This window comes from Triplophysa dalaica, chromosome 22, assembly GCF_015846415.1.
Source record: "Triplophysa dalaica isolate WHDGS20190420 chromosome 22, ASM1584641v1, whole genome shotgun sequence".
NCBI lineage: Eukaryota > Metazoa > Chordata > Actinopteri > Cypriniformes > Nemacheilidae > Triplophysa > Triplophysa dalaica.
Genome location: NC_079563.1, coordinates 5,670,501 through 5,686,152, shown reverse-complemented (window position 1 = coordinate 5,686,152; position 15,652 = coordinate 5,670,501). Strand labels below are relative to the sequence as shown.

The window sequence follows — 15,652 nt, the reverse complement described above, 5'->3', positions numbered from 1 at the left end:
GCGGTTTTTATTTAAAGAGGTAGATGGAAAGCCCCTGGGGTTGTCCCGTTTGGACTTCTCCAGGAAGCTAGTACAAAAAGTTTTGAATTTTAATGCTTGTGATTTAAATTGTTTGTTGACCTTGCCTTTTAACAAAGGTTTTGATCTAAGTTTTAAAACCGCTTCCCTGCTCATTGAGTTTTGGTCACGTTTTGAAAATGTTAAGTCCCAGTTCGCCATGTTTACTGTTGAAAAGCTGCATGACAACACACTCAAAACTGTGTTTGTCAGAATGTTCAATGAGACAGTGACTGGTGAAGACATATGTGTGTGGTTGGGTAGATTTTGCACTGTTCGAAGTCTGCCAGTCAAAGTGTTAGATGAGGATGGCATCTGGACATGTGCCTGGCGAATTCCCATTAAACAATGGGAAGACGCCAGGGGCTACCAGGGCCTGAAACAGCTGCCTTCCATGATTGTGCTAGGAGAGAACAGAGGCTACATCCATTATCAGGGGATGCCAAAATTATGTAGAAAATGTGGCAACATGGGGCATCTCGCTGAAGCATGCATAGAGCTGATATGTGGGAAGTGCAGAGAAATTGGTCATAGTTTTGAACAATGTACCAATGGCAGGAGGTGTAATCTCTGTGGAGAATCTACCCATCTCTACAGAGATTGCCCGAAAAGTTTTGCCAACAAACTAAAGGGCAACAAAATGGCCGCCCCACAAACCGAAGAACAAAGGAAGGAGGCGGTCCCTGAGGTTTTGGCGGGAATCCCACTCGCCCAGCCAGCCACAGGGACTGGGCAACAAAGGGAGGATGGGGCGGCCCCAGGGGCGGAGTCGGAGGGTTCGGTTGAACAGGGGGAGGAAGTCACCTCCCAAAATGGAAATGAACAGAATGAGGGAGAGGAGGATACGACTTCCTCCCTAATCACTGTCTCCGAAATAAGCATGGAGTCTGATAGGAGTGTAACTGACTGTTCCCTCCCAAACGCTCAGGTGCAAAAAAGACCTGCGGGATCTCCTCTGGTTGATGCAGAGGAGAAAAGATTGAAGGCTACACCGCGGCCAGATAGTTCTTCTTCAGAAAGTCTGGACCGTGTGTGGCCTCATGAATCCCCAAATGAGGTTTCCTTTTTGCACGTTAAGCTAAAAACATCATCACCGAAGGAGCAACAAGAGAGCTCCTCTGCTGCTCCTAAAGTGATGGACACTGTTCCTCCTGATCCCATAACTATTGGGATTAAGGAGGAACTAGTGTCACAAGAAATTCTCTGATTTTAAGTTTGTAGCTGCTTGCATATTTCCTTTTAATGCTCATGTTTTTAACCATACTGCTCATGACTCTTACAATCTGCCCAATTCAATGTAAGAAGTGTGAGATTCCCTGTACGAGCCCAGAGTGTTTTATTAATGTTAAAAACTTTTAAAGCTCATGTCTTTTATTGCAACAATGTGCTCTCCCCTTATTTTTTACAAAGATCTAAGAAGTGGAAGGATTGTTGGAGCCAGGGTCCCTCCTTCATGGAGTGGATCCAACAAAAAAGAATGGGGCGAGCACTTTTTAGCAACTTTGACATTTTTAGACAGTGCTTTTAACGCTCTTAATGTGTATGGTTTTACTGTGAAAAATGAGATATGAGCTTTTAGAGGAATTACAGCCCCACATGCTACTTTTTGAAATGTTTTTAAAGATATGCAGCGTGGAGGACCGGAAACTTTATGTTTTAACTAACCACAAGTCTCTTGTCTCTCTTGTGCAGGACCGGGAACCAGTGAGTCCAATTCCAGGGCTCACGCTAGGTGAAGCCACACAAGTATTGAGGAATACAGCCCACCCCGCTCTTCAGAACCGGCTCAAGGACCTGATGTGGATGGCGGTTCATGAAATCCTCCCAGCCAGGGCGGTTATGCACTCCAGAGGAAGGGCCAGGAACCAGATCTGTCCACGCCCGGGGTGTAATGCTCCGGAGCCGGTGAGACACCTCCTCTGGGAGTGCGGCACTGCGCGGGGCCTGTGTGACCTTAACTGGCCCCCTAGTTTCCCGTGCCTGCCAGCGGGTGGGGTCCAGATGGACTGCAAGCTCGCCTTCCACGGGGTGGGCCGGAGCTTGAGAGCTTTGACATCACAGCAATTCATCTCGCTCTGGCTCACCCTGAACATAACAAAGGAAGTCATCTGGACCACCAGAAACCTGCTGGCGGGGAAACAGGTTACGGTGCCCCTCCACGCTTGCGAGCAGATGATGACATCTAAGCTTTAGGGGTGCCGGGCCTTGTCATTCGGAGGAGGGGGCTGGGGTCACGCTTAGGGCCCCGGCTTTGCCCCCGCACCTGGTCGCCTGTAGATGCACCCTCACCAATCTGGCTACGGGAACAGCGGGCCAGCGGGCCGGAGGGAGAGGATTTCCGCTGGCTGTCGGAAATGGAAGGAAATTGGCTTGTTCTGCAGAGCGGGGTGATGGCCATCTTGTCAGGGACTCATCCCGGTTCTGAACAACAGATGACGAGAGACCGTGGTTTTTTTTTAAGATGTTGTGTTTTAATGGTCACTTCCTCGTTTTATACCTTTTTAAACACCGTAAAGAGTTTTTAAACATGTTTGGAATTTTTAAACACGTGTTTTATACCTTTTTAAGCATGTGTTTGAATTTTTAAACATGTTTAACATGCATTTTATGTCATCCCTTGTTTTATGTTGTTTTTATCTCTCTTTCTATGATTCACCCTTTGAAATGGTTTTTTTTTTTGTGTGAATTTTAAAATTGAAATGTTAATGTTATGAATTTGAGATTTAAAGATGAAAACATGATGACAATAAACTTTTTTCGAAAGAAAAAATCTGTTCTTATCAGTTTAATATCTGATACGTCCCCTATCTGGGGACCATATATTAAATGGATTTTTGAAACGCGGAGCTGGAAGCGGGGCTTGCTCCGCCCACTCCACGCATCGACCTGGTATTGCAGTGTCTCCAGGAACGGTGCATTCCCCTTTCGGGGATAGCAGCTTGTGTTGAAAGGTAGTGATGAGAAGACGCAAAGTTTTATTTCTCACGTGACTGTCTTATACAGAAAAATACTTTGGCAAGTACTCACTCACTCACTCACTCAGTCACTCACTCGGTCACTCACTCACTCGGTCACTCACTCACTCGGTCACTCACTCACTCACTCACTCACTCACTCACTCACTCAGTCACTCAGTCACTCACTCACTCACTCACTCACTCACTCACTCACTCACTCTCTCACACTCTCACTCTCACTCTCTCACAGTCTCACGCACGCACTCACTAAAGCCCTAAATGTATGCGGATAGTTATGTGTTGAAGAACGTAGTTCCTATTAGAGACGCTTGCGCCTGGCTTAAATGCTGTTGTGTGATAGAGAGAGAACGGGGCTTCCTGTAGCTCAGTGGTAAGAGCATTGCGTTAACAGGTTTTGGGTACGATCCCTGGGAATTGCAAATACCTATGTAAATGTATAGGATAAAGCAATGTAAGTCGCTTTGGATAAAGGCGTCTGCCAAATGCTTAAATGCAAAAGGTGTCCAGCATCCAATTGAAACACTTTCAGCACATATGTGGACTGTTTGCGTTGAATTCTTAATGTATTTGTCTGTTCATGTGTATGTTTGCCTGTGGACCGTCGCCTTCGTGCGCTTTCCCACGGGTTCTACAGAGCAATCAACTGGAACTTGCAGTTGCCGAACGCTCGCTCGGGGTCAGCGTTGATGCGCATGGCAGAGGCAAGTAAGCGATGTCTTGCCCGAACGGGGCAAATCATACTTACCTGGCAGGGGAGACACCATGATCACGAAGGCGGTTCACCCAGGACGAGGCTCGGCCATTGCACTCAGGTTGGGTTGACTTTTGCGAATTCCCCAAATGTGGGAATCTCGACTGCATAATTTCTGGTAGTGGGGGACTGCGTTCGCGCTCTCCCCTTATCATGTATCAAAAGAAGAGAGATTTTGTATTGTGTCCGTATTTCGAACCTTGTTGGCGTCAGATCTGCAGATTCCGCAAGAGACGAGCACCAAATCGAGTGATCGATTACTTCCTAATACCATGTTTTTTTTTAATACGGTTGTTTGCTGTTCCGTCGTTCCCAAACACACATACATGTATGTATGTATGTATGCATGTAGGTATATTTATATATATAATTATTTAGATATTCATTTATTCGTTTGCTGGTTTTATGTTTGATTCATTTGTTTAATTGTTTTTTCGTTCATATTTTGGACGCCTCATCAGACGAGTATAGAACGCATCTTCGACGGAGATTCTGCCAGACCACGCTGACCTTCATTTCTGTGAAACGTGTGCGTGCTCGTCCGTTCCTTCATCCGTTCAGGTCTTCATAAATAGCCCATTTAATTATTTCTTCTTTCGTTAATCGGTTAATTTATTCTATTGTTTAAACAATACATTTGATTGTCAGTCCGTTCCTTCATTCGTTCAGGTCTTCATAAATAGCCCATTTAATTATTTCTTCTTTCGTTAATCGGTTAATTGATTCTGTTGTTTAAACGATACATTTGATTTTCAGTCCGTTCCTTCATTCGTTCAGGTCTTCAAAAATAGCCCATTTAATTATTTCTTCTTTCGTTAATTGGTTAATTGATTCTGTTGTTTAAACGATACATTTGATTGTGTGTTCGTACGATCACACGCTGACCTTTGAGGCGCATGTGCACCGCAAGCCCAATAGTCGGTGCCGCCCCACGCTCTGCCTTTTGCCACCCATTGTGGGCATCGCTTCTCGGCCTTTTGGCTAAGATCAAGTGTAGTATCTGTTCTTATCAGTTTAATATCTGATACGTCCCCTATCTGGGGACCATATATTAAATGGATTTTTGAAACGCGGAGCTGGAAGCGGGGCTTGCTCCGCCCACTCCACGCATCGACTTGGTATTGCAGTGTCTCCAGGAACGGTGCATTCCCCTTTCGGGGATAGCAGCTTGTGTTGAAAGGTAGTGATGAGAAGACGCAAAGTTTTATTTCTCACGTGACTGTCTTATACAGAAAAATACTTTGGCAAGTACTCACTCACTCACTCACTCAGTCACTCACTCGGTCACTCACTCACTCGGTCACTCACTCACTCAGTCACTCACTCACTCACTCACTCACTCACTCACTCACTCACTCAGTCACTCACTCGGTCACTCACTCACTCACTCGGTCACTCACTCACTCACTCAGTCACTCACTCACTCACTCACTCACTCACTCACTCACTCAGTCACTCACTCACTCACTCTCTCACACTCTCACTCTCACTCTCTCACAGTCTCACGCACGCACTCACTAAAGCCCTAAATGTATGCGGATAGTTATGTGTTGAAGAACGTAGTTCCTATTAGAGACGCTTGCGCCTGGCTTAAATGCTGTTGTGTGATAGAGAGAGAACGGGGCTTCCTGTAGCTCAGTGGTAAGAGCATTGCGTTAACAGGTTTTGGGTACGATCCCTGGGAATTGCAAATACCTATGTAAATGTATAGGATAAAGCAATGTAAGTCGCTTTGGATAAAGGCGTCTGCCAAATGCTTAAATGCAAAAGGTGTCCAGCATCCAATTGAAACACTTTCAGCACATATGTGGACTGTTTGCGTTGAATTCTTAATGTATTTGTCTGTTCATGTGTATGTTTGCCTGTGGACCGTCGCCTTCGTGCGCTTTCCCACGGGTTCTACAGAGCAATCAACTGGAACTTGCAGTTGCCGAACGCTCGCTCGGGGTCAGCGTTGATGCGCATGGCAGAGGCAAGTAAGCGATGTCTTGCCCGAACGGGGCAAATCATACTTACCTGGCAGGGGAGACACCATGATCACGAAGGCGGTTCACCCAGGACGAGGCTCGGCCATTGCACTCAGGTTGGGTTGACTTTTGCGAATTCCCCAAATGTGGGAATCTCGACTGCATAATTTCTGGTAGTGGGGGACTGCGTTCGCGCTCTCCCCTTATCATGTATCAAAAGAAGAGAGATTTTGTATTGTGTCCGTATTTCGAACCTTGTTGGCGTCAGATCTGCAGATTCCGCAAGAGACGAGCACCAAATCGAGTGATCGATTACTTCCTAATACCATGTTTTTTTTTAATACGGTTGTTTGCTGTTCCGTCGTTCCCAAACACACATACATGTATGTATGTATGTATGCATGTAGGTATATTTATATATATAATTATTTAGATATTCATTTATTCGTTTGCTGGTTTTATGTTTGATTCATTTGTTTAATTGTTTTTTCGTTCATATTTTGGACGCCTCATCAGACGAGTATAGAACGCATCTTCGACGGAGATTCTGCCAGACCACGCTGACCTTAATTTCTGTGAAACGTGTGCGTGCTCGTCCGTTCCTTCATCCGTTCAGGTCTTCATAAATAGCCCATTTAATTATTTCTTCTTTCGTTAATCGGTTAATTTATTCTATTGTTTAAACAATACATTTGATTGTCAGTCCGTTCTTCATTCGTTCAGGTCTTCATAAATAGCCCATTTAATTATTTCTTCTTTCGTTAATCGGTTAATTGATTCTGTTGTTTAAACGATACATTTGATTTTCAGTCCGTTCCTTCATTCGTTCAGGTCTTCAAAAATAGCCCATTTAATTATTTCTTCTTTCGTTAATTGGTTAATTGATTCTGTTGTTTAAACGATACATTTGATTGTGTGTTCGTACGATCACACGCTGACCTTTGAGGCGCATGTGCACCGCAAGCCCAATAGTCGGTGCCGCCCCACGCTCTGCCTTTTGCCACCCATTGTGGGCATCGCTTCTCGGCCTTTTGGCTAAGATCAAGTGTAGTATCTGTTCTTATCAGTTTAATATCTGATACGTCCCCTATCTGGGGACCATATATTAAATGGATTTTTGAAACGCGGAGCTGGAAGCGGGGCTTGCTCCGCCCACTCCACGCATCGACTTGGTATTGCAGTGTCTCCAGGAACGGTGCATTCCCCTTTCGGGGATAGCAGCTTGTGTTGAAAGGTAGTGATGAGAAGACGCAAAGTTTTATTTCTCACGTGACTGTCTTATACAGAAAAATACTTTGGCAAGTACTCACTCACTCACTCACTCAGTCACTCACTCGGTCACTCACTCACTCGGTCACTCACTCACTCAGTCACTCACTCACTCACTCACTCACTCACTCACTCACTCACTCACTCACTCACTCACTCACTCACTCACTCAGTCACTCACTCGGTCACTCACTCACTCGTCACTCACTCACTCACTCAGTCACTCACTCACTCACTCACTCACTCACTCAGTCACTCACTCACTCACTCTCTCACACTCTCACTCTCACTCTCTCACAGTCTCACGCACGCACTCACTAAAGCCCTAAATGTATGCGGATAGTTATGTGTTGAAGAACGTAGTTCCTATTAGAGACGCTTGCGCCTGGCTTAAATGCTGTTGTGTGATAGAGAGAGAACGGGGCTTCCTGTAGCTCAGTGGTAAGAGCATTGCGTTAACAGGTTTTGGGTACGATCCCTGGGAATTGCAAATACCTATGTAAATGTATAGGATAAAGCAATGTAAGTCGCTTTGGATAAAGGCGTCTGCCAAATGCTTAAATGCAAAAGGTGTCCAGCATCCAATTGAAACACTTTCAGCACATATGTGGACTGTTTGCGTTGAATTCTTAATGTATTTGTCTGTTCATGTGTATGTTTGCCTGTGGACCGTCGCCTTCGTGCGCTTTCCCACGGGTTCTACAGAGCAATCAACTGGAACTTGCAGTTGCCGAACGCTCGCTCGGGGTCAGCGTTGATGCGCATGGCAGAGGCAAGTAAGCGATGTCTTGCCCGAACGGGGCAAATCATACTTACCTGGCAGGGGAGACACCATGATCACGAAGGCGGTTCACCCAGGACGAGGCTCGGCCATTGCACTCAGGTTGGGTTGACTTTTGCGAATTCCCCAAATGTGGGAATCTCGACTGCATAATTTCTGGTAGTGGGGGACTGCGTTCGCGCTCTCCCCTTATCATGTATCAAAAGAAGAGAGATTTTGTATTGTGTCCGTATTTCGAACCTTGTTGGCGTCAGATCTGCAGATTCCGCAAGAGACGAGCACCAAATCGAGTGATCGATTACTTCCTAATACCATGTTTTTTTTTAATACGGTTGTTTGCTGTTCCGTCGTTCCCAAACACACATACATGTATGTATGTATGCATGTAGGTATATTTATATATATAATTATTTAGATATTCATTTATTCGTTTGCTGGTTTTATGTTTGATTCATTTGTTTAATTGTTTTTTCGTTCATATTTTGGACGCCTCATCAGACGAGTATAGAACGCATCTTCGACGGAGATTCTGCCAGACCACGCTGACCTTCATTTCTGTGAAACGTGTGCGTGCTCGTCCGTTCCTTCATCCGTTCAGGTCTTCATAAATAGCCCATTTAATTATTTCTTCTTTCGTTAATCGGTTAATTTATTCTATTGTTTAAACAATACATTTGATTGTCAGTCCGTTCCTTCATTCGTTCAGGTCTTCATAAATAGCCCATTTAATTATTTCTTCTTTCGTTAATCGGTTAATTGATTCTGTTGTTTAAACGATACATTTGATTTTCAGTCCGTTCCTTCATTCGTTCAGGTCTTCAAAAATAGCCCATTTAATTATTTCTTCTTTCGTTAATTGGTTAATTGATTCTGTTGTTTAAACGATACATTTGATTGTGTGTTCGTACGATCACACGCTGACCTTTGAGGCGCATGTGCACCGCAAGCCCAATAGTCGGTGCCGCCCCACGCTCTGCCTTTTGCCACCCATTGTGGGCATCGCTTCTCGGCCTTTTGGCTAAGATCAAGTGTAGTATCTGTTCTTATCAGTTTAATATCTGATACGTCCCCTATCTGGGGACCATATATTAAATGGATTTTTGAAACGCGGAGCTGGAAGCGGGGCTTGCTCCGCCCACTCCACGCATCGACCTGGTATTGCAGTGTCTCCAGGAACGGTGCATTCCCCTTTCGGGGATAGCAGCTTGTGTTGAAAGGTAGTGATGAGAAGACGCAAAGTTTTATTTCTCACGTGACTGTCTTATACAGAAAAATACTTTAGCAAGTACTCACTCACTCACTCACTCACTCACTCACTCACTCAGTCACTCACTCGGTCACTCACTCACTCGGTCACTCACTCACTCACTCACTCGGTCACTCACTCACTCGGTCACTCACTCACTCACTCAGTCACTCACTCACTCACTCACTCACTCACTCACTCACTCACTCACTCAGTCACTCACTCACTCACTCACTCACTCACTCACTCACTCACTCACTCACTCTCTCACACTCTCACTCTCTCACAGTCTCACGCACGCACTCACTAAAGCCCTAAATGTATGCGGATAGTTATGTGTTGAAGAACGTAGTTCCTATTAGAGACGCTTGCGCCTGGCTTAAATGCTGTTGTGTGATAGAGAGAGAACGGGGCTTCCTGTAGCTCAGTGGTAAGAGCATTGCGTTAACAGGTTTTGGGTACGATCCCTGGGAATTGCAAATACCTATGTAAATGTATAGGATAAAGCAATGTAAGTCGCTTTGGATAAAGGCGTCTGCCAAATGCTTAAATGCAAAAGGTGTCCAGCATCCAATTGAAACACTTTCAGCACATATGTGGACTGTTTGCGTTGAATTCTTAATGTATTTGTCTGTTCATGTGTATGTTTGCCTGTGGACCGTCGCCTTCGTGCGCTTTCCCACGGGTTCTACAGAGCAATCAACTGGAACTTGCAGTTGCCGAACGCTCGCTCGGGGTCAGCGTTGATGCGCATGGCAGAGGCAAGTAAGCGATGTCTTGCCCGAACGGGGCAAATCATACTTACCTGGCAGGGGAGACACCATGATCACGAAGGCGGTTCACCCAGGACGAGGCTCGGCCATTGCACTCAGGTTGGGTTGACTTTTGCGAATTCCCCAAATGTGGGAATCTCGACTGCATAATTTCTGGTAGTGGGGGACTGCGTTCGCGCTCTCCCCTTATCATGTATCAAAAGAAGAGAGATTTTGTATTGTGTCCGTATTTCGAACCTTGTTGGCGTCAGATCTGCAGATTCCGCAAGAGACGAGCACCAAATCGAGTGATCGATTACTTCCTAATACCATGTTTTTTTTTAATACGGTTGTTTGCTGTTCCGTCGTTCCCAAACACACATACATGTATGTATGTATGCATGTAGGTATATTTATATATATAATTATTTAGATATTCATTTATTCGTTTGCTGGTTTTATGTTTGATTCATTTGTTTAATTGTTTTTTCGTTCATATTTTGGACGCCTCATCAGACGAGTATAGAACGCATCTTCGACGGAGATTCTGCCAGACCACGCTGACCTTCATTTCTGTGAAACGTGTGCGTGCTCGTCCGTTCCTTCATCCGTTCAGGTCTTCATAAATAGCCCATTTAATTATTTCTTCTTTCGTTAATCGGTTAATTTATTCTATTGTTTAAACAATACATTTGATTGTCAGTCCGTTCCTTCATTCGTTCAGGTCTTCATAAATAGCCCATTTAATTATTTCTTCTTTCGTTAATCGGTTAATTGATTCTGTTGTTTAAACGATACATTTGATTTTCAGTCCGTTCCTTCATTCGTTCAGGTCTTCAAAAATAGCCCATTTAATTATTTCTTCTTTCGTTAATTGGTTAATTGATTCTGTTGTTTAAACGATACATTTGATTGTGTGTTCGTACGATCACACGCTGACCTTTGAGGCGCATGTGCACCGCAAGCCCAATAGTCGGTGCCGCCCCACGCTCTGCCTTTTGCCACCCATTGTGGGCATCGCTTCTCGGCCTTTTGGCTAAGATCAAGTGTAGTATCTGTTCTTATCAGTTTAATATCTGATACGTCCCCTATCTGGGGACCATATATTAAATGGATTTTTGAAACGCGGAGCTGGAAGCGGGGCTTGCTCCGCCCACTCCACGCATCGACTTGGTATTGCAGTGTCTCCAGGAACGGTGCATTCCCCTTTCGGGGATAGCAGCTTGTGTTGAAAGGTAGTGATGAGAAGACGCAAAGTTTTATTTCTCACGTGACTGTCTTATACAGAAAAATACTTTGGCAAGTACTCACTCACTCACTCACTCAGTCACTCACTCGGTCACTCACTCACTCGGTCACTCACTCACTCGGTCACTCACTCACTCACTCACTCACTCACTCACTCAGTCACTCACTCACTCACTCACTCACTCACTCACTCACTCACTCACTCACTCACTCACTCTCTCACACTCTCACTCTCACTCTCTCACAGTCTCACGCACGCACTCACTAAAGCCCTAAATGTATGCGGATAGTTATGTGTTGAAGAACGTAGTTCCTATTAGAGACGCTTGCGCCTGGCTTAAATGCTGTTGTGTGATAGAGAGAGAACGGGGCTTCCTGTAGCTCAGTGGTAAGAGCATTGCGTTAACAGGTTTTGGGTACGATCCCTGGGAATTGCAAATACCTATGTAAATGTATAGGATAAAGCAATGTAAGTCGCTTTGGATAAAGGCGTCTGCCAAATGCTTAAATGCAAAAGGTGTCCAGCATCCAATTGAAACACTTTCAGCACATATGTGGACTGTTTGCGTTGAATTCTTAATGTATTTGTCTGTTCATGTGTATGTTTGCCTGTGGACCGTCGCCTTCGTGCGCTTTCCCACGGGTTCTACAGAGCAATCAACTGGAACTTGCAGTTGCCGAACGCTCGCTCGGGGTCAGCGTTGATGCGCATGGCAGAGGCAAGTAAGCGATGTCTTGCCCGAACGGGGCAAATCATACTTACCTGGCAGGGGAGACACCATGATCACGAAGGCGGTTCACCCAGGACGAGGCTCGGCCATTGCACTCAGGTTGGGTTGACTTTTGCGAATTCCCCAAATGTGGGAATCTCGACTGCATAATTTCTGGTAGTGGGGGACTGCGTTCGCGCTCTCCCCTTATCATGTATCAAAAGAAGAGAGATTTTGTATTGTGTCCGTATTTCGAACCTTGTTGGCGTCAGATCTGCAGATTCCGCAAGAGACGAGCACCAAATCGAGTGATCGATTACTTCCTAATACCATGTTTTTTTTTAATACGGTTGTTTGCTGTTCCGTCGTTCCCAAACACACATACATGTATGTATGTATGCATGTAGGTATATTTATATATATAATTATTTAGATATTCATTTATTCGTTTGCTGGTTTTATGTTTGATTCATTTGTTTAATTGTTTTTTCGTTCATATTTTGGACGCCTCATCAGACGAGTATAGAACGCATCTTCGACGGAGATTCTGCCAGACCACGCTGACCTTCATTTCTGTGAAACGTGTGCGTGCTCGTCCGTTCCTTCATCCGTTCAGGTCTTCATAAATAGCCCATTTAATTATTTCTTCTTTCGTTAATCGGTTAATTTATTCTATTGTTTAAACAATACATTTGATTGTCAGTCCGTTCCTTCATTCGTTCAGGTCTTCATAAATAGCCCATTTAATTATTTCTTCTTTCGTTAATCGGTTAATTGATTCTGTTGTTTAAACGATACATTTGATTTTCAGTCCGTTCCTTCATTCGTTCAGGTCTTCAAAAATAGCCCATTTAATTATTTCTTCTTTCGTTAATTGGTTAATTGATTCTGTTGTTTAAACGATACATTTGATTGTGTGTTCGTACGATCACACGCTGACCTTTGAGGCGCATGTGCACCGCAAGCCCAATAGTCGGTGCCGCCCCACGCTCTGCCTTTTGCCACCCATTGTGGGCATCGCTTCTCGGCCTTTTGGCTAAGATCAAGTGTAGTATCTGTTCTTATCAGTTTAATATCTGATACGTCCCCTATCTGGGGACCATATATTAAATGGATTTTTGAAACGCGGAGCTGGAAGCGGGGCTTGCTCCGCCCACTCCACGCATCGACTTGGTATTGCAGTGTCTCCAGGAACGGTGCATTCCCCTTTCGGGGATAGCAGCTTGTGTTGAAAGGTAGTGATGAGAAGACGCAAAGTTTTATTTCTCACGTGACTGTCTTATACAGAAAAATACTTTGGCAAGTACTCACTCACTCACTCACTCACTCACTCAGTCACTCACTCACTCGGTCACTCACTCACTCGGTCACTCACTCACTCGGTCACTCACTCACTCACTCACTCACTCACTCACTCACTCACTCACTCACTCAGTCACTCAGTCACTCACTCACTCACTCACTCTCACTCACTCACTCACTCTCTCACACTCTCACTCTCACTCTCTCACAGTCTCACGCACGCACTCACTAAAGCCCTAAATGTATGCGGATAGTTATGTGTTGAAGAACGTAGTTCCTATTAGAGACGCTTGCGCCTGGCTTAAATGCTGTTGTGTGATAGAGAGAGAACGGGGCTTCCTGTAGCTCAGTGGTAAGAGCATTGCGTTAACAGGTTTTGGGTACGATCCCTGGGAATTGCAAATACCTATGTAAATGTATAGGATAAAGCAATGTAAGTCGCTTTGGATAAAGGCGTCTGCCAAATGCTTAAATGCAAAAGGTGTCCAGCATCCAATTGAAACACTTTCAGCACATATGTGGACTGTTTGCGTTGAATTCTTAATGTATTTGTCTGTTCATGTGTATGTTTGCCTGTGGACCGTCGCCTTCGTGCGCTTTCCCACGGGTTCTACAGAGCAATCAACTGGAACTTGCAGTTGCCGAACGCTCGCTCGGGGTCAGCGTTGATGCGCATGGCAGAGGCAAGTAAGCGATGTCTTGCCCGAACGGGGCAAATCATACTTACCTGGCAGGGGAGACACCATGATCACGAAGGCGGTTCACCCAGGACGAGGCTCGGCCATTGCACTCAGGTTGGGTTGACTTTTGCGAATTCCCCAAATGTGGGAATCTCGACTGCATAATTTCTGGTAGTGGGGGACTGCGTTCGCGCTCTCCCCTTATCATGTATCAAAAGAAGAGAGATTTTGTATTGTGTCCGTATTTCGAACCTTGTTGGCGTCAGATCTGCAGATTCCGCAAGAGACGAGCACCAAATCGAGTGATCGATTACTTCCTAATACCATGTTTTTTTTTAATACGGTTGTTTGCTGTTCCGTCGTTCCCAAACACACATACATGTATGTATGTATGCATGTAGGTATATTTATATATATAATTATTTAGATATTCATTTATTCGTTTGCTGGTTTTATGTTTGATTCATTTGTTTAATTGTTTTTTCGTTCATATTTTGGACGCCTCATCAGACGAGTATAGAACGCATCTTCGACGGAGATTCTGCCAGACCACGCTGACCTTCATTTCTGTGAAACGTGTGCGTGCTCGTCCGTTCCTTCATCCGTTCAGGTCTTCATAAATAGCCCATTTAATTATTTCTTCTTTCGTTAATCGGTTAATTTATTCTATTGTTTAAACAATACATTTGATTGTCAGTCCGTTCCTTCATTCGTTCAGGTCTTCATAAATAGCCCATTTAATTATTTCTTCTTTCGTTAATCGGTTAATTGATTCTGTTGTTTAAACGATACATTTGATTTTCAGTCCGTTCCTTCATTCGTTCAGGTCTTCAAAAATAGCCCATTTAATTATTTCTTCTTTCGTTAATTGGTTAATTGATTCTGTTGTTTAAACGATACATTTGATTGTGTGTTCGTACGATCACACGCTGACCTTTGAGGCGCATGTGCACCGCAAGCCCAATAGTCGGTGCCGCCCCACGCTCTGCCTTTTGCCACCCATTGTGGGCATCGCTTCTCGGCCTTTTGGCTAAGATCAAGTGTAGTATCTGTTCTTATCAGTTTAATATCTGATACGTCCCCTATCTGGGGACCATATATTAAATGGATTTTTGAAACGCGGAGCTGGAAGCGGGGCTTGCTCCGCCCACTCCACGCATCGACTTGGTATTGCAGTGTCTCCAGGAACGGTGCATTCCCCTTTCGGGGATAGCAGCTTGTGTTGAAAGGTAGTGATGAGAAGACGCAAAGTTTTATTTCTCACGTGACTGTCTTATACAGAAAAATACTTTGGCAAGTACTCACTCACTCACTCAGTCACTCACTCAGTCACTCACTCGGTCACTCACTCACTCGGTCACTCACTCACTCGTCACTCACTCACTCACTCACTCACTCACTCACTCACTCACTCACTCACTCACTCACTCACTCACTCACTCACTCACTCAGTCACTCACTCACTCACTCACTCACTCACTCACTCACTCACTCACTCACTCACTCTCTCACACTCTCACTCTCACTCTCTCACAGTCTCACGCACGCACTCACTAAAGCCCTAAATGTATGCGGATAGTTATGTGTTGAAGAACGTAGTTCCTATTAGAGACGCTTGCGCCTGGCTTAAATGCTGTTGTGTGATAGAGAGAGAACGGGGCTTCCTGTAGCTCAGTGGTAAGAGCATTGCGTTAACAGGTTTTGGGTACGATCCCTGGGAATTGCAAATACCTATGTAAATGTATAGGATAAAGCAATGTAAGTCGCTTTGGATAAAGGCGTCTGCCAAATGCTTAAATGCAAAAGGTGTCCAGCATCCAATTGAAACACTTTCAGCACATATGTGGACTGTTTGCGTTGAATTCTTAATGTATTTGTCTGTTCATGTGTATGTTTGCCTGTGGACCGTCG

General features: G+C 44.7%; 12 non-coding genes and 1 pseudogene across 12 annotated transcripts; all 13 read left to right on the top strand.

The window, feature by feature from the left end:
- Nucleotides 1-2,803: 2,803 nt before the first annotated feature.
- On the top strand, nucleotides 2,804-2,980 carry LOC130412529 (U2 spliceosomal RNA; annotated as a pseudogene).
- A 792-nt stretch (nucleotides 2,981-3,772) lies between these two features.
- On the top strand, nucleotides 3,773-3,936 carry LOC130412320 (U1 spliceosomal RNA). The gene has a single exon (XR_008905206.1). It is a non-coding gene; the product is annotated as a U1 spliceosomal RNA (small nuclear RNA).
- An 811-nt stretch (nucleotides 3,937-4,747) lies between these two features.
- Nucleotides 4,748-4,938, top strand: LOC130412464 (U2 spliceosomal RNA). Its single transcript, XR_008905345.1, has one exon. It is a non-coding gene; the product is annotated as a U2 spliceosomal RNA (small nuclear RNA).
- An 856-nt stretch (nucleotides 4,939-5,794) lies between these two features.
- LOC130412319 (U1 spliceosomal RNA) lies at nucleotides 5,795-5,958 on the top strand. Its single transcript, XR_008905205.1, has one exon. It is a non-coding gene; the product is annotated as a U1 spliceosomal RNA (small nuclear RNA).
- Nucleotides 5,959-6,768: 810 nt separating this feature from the next.
- On the top strand, nucleotides 6,769-6,959 carry LOC130412463 (U2 spliceosomal RNA). The gene has a single exon (XR_008905344.1). It is a non-coding gene; the product is annotated as a U2 spliceosomal RNA (small nuclear RNA).
- Nucleotides 6,960-7,830: 871 nt separating this feature from the next.
- Nucleotides 7,831-7,994, top strand: LOC130412318 (U1 spliceosomal RNA). Its single transcript, XR_008905204.1, has one exon. It is a non-coding gene; the product is annotated as a U1 spliceosomal RNA (small nuclear RNA).
- An 807-nt stretch (nucleotides 7,995-8,801) lies between these two features.
- Nucleotides 8,802-8,992, top strand: LOC130412435 (U2 spliceosomal RNA). The gene has a single exon (XR_008905317.1). It is a non-coding gene; the product is annotated as a U2 spliceosomal RNA (small nuclear RNA).
- Nucleotides 8,993-9,846: 854 nt separating this feature from the next.
- On the top strand, nucleotides 9,847-10,010 carry LOC130412316 (U1 spliceosomal RNA). The gene has a single exon (XR_008905202.1). It is a non-coding gene; the product is annotated as a U1 spliceosomal RNA (small nuclear RNA).
- Nucleotides 10,011-10,817: 807 nt separating this feature from the next.
- On the top strand, nucleotides 10,818-11,008 carry LOC130412461 (U2 spliceosomal RNA). Its single transcript, XR_008905343.1, has one exon. It is a non-coding gene; the product is annotated as a U2 spliceosomal RNA (small nuclear RNA).
- Nucleotides 11,009-11,804: 796 nt separating this feature from the next.
- LOC130412315 (U1 spliceosomal RNA) lies at nucleotides 11,805-11,968 on the top strand. The gene has a single exon (XR_008905201.1). It is a non-coding gene; the product is annotated as a U1 spliceosomal RNA (small nuclear RNA).
- Nucleotides 11,969-12,775: 807 nt separating this feature from the next.
- LOC130412460 (U2 spliceosomal RNA) lies at nucleotides 12,776-12,966 on the top strand. Its single transcript, XR_008905342.1, has one exon. It is a non-coding gene; the product is annotated as a U2 spliceosomal RNA (small nuclear RNA).
- Nucleotides 12,967-13,780: 814 nt separating this feature from the next.
- LOC130412314 (U1 spliceosomal RNA) lies at nucleotides 13,781-13,944 on the top strand. Its single transcript, XR_008905200.1, has one exon. It is a non-coding gene; the product is annotated as a U1 spliceosomal RNA (small nuclear RNA).
- Nucleotides 13,945-14,751: 807 nt separating this feature from the next.
- Nucleotides 14,752-14,942, top strand: LOC130412459 (U2 spliceosomal RNA). Its single transcript, XR_008905341.1, has one exon. It is a non-coding gene; the product is annotated as a U2 spliceosomal RNA (small nuclear RNA).
- Nucleotides 14,943-15,652: the final 710 nt, after the last annotated feature.